The sequence below is a fragment of the Haematobia irritans genome, chromosome 2 (genome assembly GCF_050003625.1).
Source record: "Haematobia irritans isolate KBUSLIRL chromosome 2, ASM5000362v1, whole genome shotgun sequence".
In the NCBI taxonomy this organism is placed as follows: domain Eukaryota; kingdom Metazoa; phylum Arthropoda; class Insecta; order Diptera; family Muscidae; genus Haematobia; species Haematobia irritans.
Window position 1 is genome coordinate 200,375,996 of NC_134398.1, and position 4,169 is coordinate 200,380,164.

Sequence of the window (4,169 nt, forward strand, 5' to 3'; positions counted from 1 at the left end):
TAAAAAAGAAGAAGAGATACAAATATGTATGTACACAAAATTTATTTGCTAAATAAAATAAACAACAACAACGGCATTATAATCTTCAACGAGTAAACTATACAACTATAATAGAGATATTTGTTGTTGTTGTTTGTCGTTGGCATCGCCAACAACCCAATTTTCATTAATAACATGCAAAGAAAACGAAAACAAATAAAATAATCATTTCGGTGAATGTTGCCGATATCGAAATTCAGATGGGAGATATGCGGCACAGTTTAATGCTGTACTTTGAGCATCATCATCGCCATCAACGTATGTGCATGGCCCCCTCAACACAATACTAATACAATATGGTGATACCTGTGTATGCTTGTGTTTATTTGTTTATGTATAAAACAAAAAGGCCTTGATGTGGGGAGGTGAATACCACCACTAAGTTGCCACAGCCTCACTAATGTGTGGTGGTTGTTGTTGGTTACGATGTCGGCATAAAAGAAAACAAAATTTATGTTGCTATAGGTTCATCACTGTTCACTCTTCTCGCAACGCAACCGGACACCAAATGTTGAAGGTGTTTGTTGTTACATTACAACACAATTGGCAACAGTGTATACAACACTCAATTGATTCAGTTCGAAAACGGAATCGGAACGTTTCAAATGTTAGTTGCCAAAATAAACAGGGAATGTGTCAATTTTATGAATAAACACATTCTGCCAATTCATTTAAGTAAGGCAAAACTTAGTATATACTACACAAGTGCTATACTTAATTGTGAATATATGTATATGTGGTATATTTTAATAGTTTCTTTAAATAGTTCTAGAAATTGAAAGGATTTGAGAATGTAGTTATTTTTGCTAATAGTACACGTAAAACGAAAATTAAGATATAGATCACTTAGCCCATCCCCAGGTATTGTCCATATATTATTCAAAAGGTCTTTTGCATTTAAATTAAAAATATTGAATTTTCAGGATTTGAAGAAAGACAAGTATGAAATTTTGAGAATTTTAAAGTCAATTCAAAATTTTTGGTACGCATATTTAACGCTAAGATTTTGATTCCTTTTCTGGGAAACTAAATTCTACACCAACGAAGTTTGGGAAAAGCGTGTCAATCTTTTGGTGTTTGGTCGAAACTGGGATTGAACACATAACACTATGTATGTAAGGCGGACTTGGTAACCATTGCGCCACGGTCACTACCTCCCCAATCATAAGAACATTGTCACCGACTATAATTTTATGATGTTAAAGAAACAAAGATTTGCACAACAAAAATATTTTGATCACCAAGAAAAAAAAATAAAATAAAAGAAGCCACAACTCCACAATTGGATATATATTATTTTTATATAATAATAATGTTCTAATATTACAAAGGCCTTAAGACCCACATACTGAAACAGGTAAATAAGATTAAATTGTTCTGTTTGCGGAAAATAACGCACAGGGCCATTGTGAGTACTACATGCATGAAAATATACGAGGTACAAACAATTTAGTTTTGGTCACAATAATCTGTAGAAAATAACAAAATATTGTGGGACTAAATTACTATAGAAAAAAAAAATGTTGACAAAATTTCTATAGAAATAAAATTTTGGCAAAATTTTCTATAGAAATAAAATTTTGACAAAATTTTCTATAGAAATACAATCTATATAGAAATAGAATACAATTTTCTATATAAATACAAGTAAGGAAAGTCTAAAGTCGGGCGGGGCCGCCTATATTATACCCTGCACCACTTTGTAGATCTAAATTTTCGATACCATATCACATCCGTCAAATGTGTTGGGGGCTATATATAAAGGTTTGTCCCAAATACATACATTTAAATATCACTCGATTTGGACAGAATTTGATAGACTTCTACAAAATCTATAGACTCAAAATTTAAGTTGGCTAATGCACTAGGGTGGAACACAATTTTAGTAAAAAATAAATATGGGAAACATTTAAATCTGAAGCAATTTTAAGGAAACTTCTCAAAAGTTTATTTATGATTTATCGCTCGATATATATGTATTAGAAGTTTAGGAAAATTAGAGTCATTTTTACAACTTTTCGACTAAGCAGTGGCGATTTTACAAGGAAAATGTTGGTCGAAATCAGAAAAACATATATATGGGAGCTAAATCTAAATCTGAACCGATGTCAACCAAATTTGGCACGCATAGCTACAATGCTAATTCTACACCCTGTGCAAAATTTCAACTAAATCGGAGTTAAAAATTGGCCTCTGTGGTCATATGAGTGTAAATCGGGCGAAAGCTATATATGGGAGATATATCTAAATCTGAACCGATTTCAACCAAATTTGGCACGCATAGCTACAATGCTAACTCTACACCCTGTGCCAAATTTCAACTAAATCGGAGTTAAAAATTGGCCTCTGTGGTCATAAGAGTGTAAATCGGGCGAAAGCTATATATGGGAGATATATCTAAATCTGAACCGATGTCAACCAAATTTGGCACGCATAGCTACAATGCTTATTCTACACCCTGTGCAAAATTTCAACTAAATCGGAGTTAAAAATTGGCCTCTGTGGTCAAATGAGTGTAAATCGGGCGAAAGCTATATATGGGAGCTATATCTAAATCTGAACTTATTTGGCTGATATTTTGCAAGTTTTTCGAGACTCATAAAATATTCGGATGTACGGAATTTTAGGAAGATCGGTTGATATACACGCCAATTATGACCAGATCGGTGAAAAATATATATGGCAGCTATATCTAAATCTGAACCGATTTTTTCCAAAATCAATAGAGATCGTCTTTGAGCCGAAAGAGGACCCTATACCAAATTTTAGGACAATCGGACTAAAACTGCGAGCTGTACTTTGCACACAAAAATACATCAACAGACAGACAGACAGACGGACTATCGGTATACTAAACGATGGGTCTCAGACTTTTCCTTCTTGGCGTTACATACAAATGCACAAACTTATTATACCCTGTACCACAGTAGTGGTGAAGGGTATAAAAATTTTGAAAAAAAAAATCTATATAAATAAAATTTTGCAATAATATTCTATAGAAATTAAATTTTAACAAAATTTATTATAGAAATATAATTTTGACAAATTTTATTATGGAAATAAAATTTTAACAAAATTTATTATAGAAATATAATTTTGACAAAATTTATTGTAGAAATATAATTTTGACAAAATTTATTATAAAAATAAAATTTTGACAAAATTAATTATTGAAATAAAATTTTGAGAAAATTTACTATAGAAATAAAATTTTGAGAAAATTTTCTATAGAAATAAAATTTTGATAAAATTTTCTATTGGAATAAAATTTTGACAAAATTTTCTATAGAAATAAAATGTTGACAACATTTTCTATAGAAATAAAATGTTGAGAGAATTTTCTATAGAAATAAATTTTTGCAAAAATAGAAATAGAAAAAACAAAATTATGCAAAAAATTTCTATAGAAATACAATTTTGACAAAATTATGCAAAAATTTTTCTATAGAAATACATTCTATATAGAAATAAAATAAAATTTTTTATATAAATAAAATTTTGAAAAAATTTTCTATATAAATAAAATTTTGCAATAATATTCTATAGAAATAAAATTTTGACAAAATTTATTATAGAAATATAATTTTAAAAAAATTTATTATATAAATAAAATTTTGACAAAATTTATTATAAAAATAAAATTTTGACAAAATTAGTTATAGAAATAAAATTTTGAGAAAATTTTCCATAGAAATAAAATTTTGAGAAAATTTTCTATAGAAATAAAATTTTGATAAAATGTTCTATTGAAATAAAATTTTGACAAAATTTTCTATAAAAATAAAATTTTGACAAAATTTTCTATAGAAATAAATTTTGACAAATTATGCAAAAATTTTTCTATAGAAATACATTCTATATAGAAATAAAATAAAATTTTTTATATAAATAAAATTTTGAAAAAATTTTCTATAGAAATAAAATTTTGACAAAATTTATTATAGAAATATAATTTTGACAAAATTTATTATCGAAATAAAATTTTGACAAAATTTATTATAAAAATAAAATTTTGACAAAATTAGTTATAGAAATAAAATTTTGAGAAAATTTTCCATAGAAATAAAATTTTGAGATAATTTTCTATAGAAATAAAATTTTGATAAAATGTTCTATTGAAATAAAATTTT

General features: G+C 27.4%; 1 long non-coding RNA gene across 1 annotated transcript; it reads left to right on the top strand.

The window, feature by feature from the left end:
* Positions 1-618: 618 nt before the first annotated feature.
* Positions 619-1,283, top strand: LOC142224569 (uncharacterized). The gene is made up of 3 exons (XR_012719172.1): positions 619-714; positions 806-900; positions 963-1,283. It is a non-coding gene; the product is annotated as an uncharacterized LOC142224569 (long non-coding RNA).
* Positions 1,284-4,169: the final 2,886 nt, after the last annotated feature.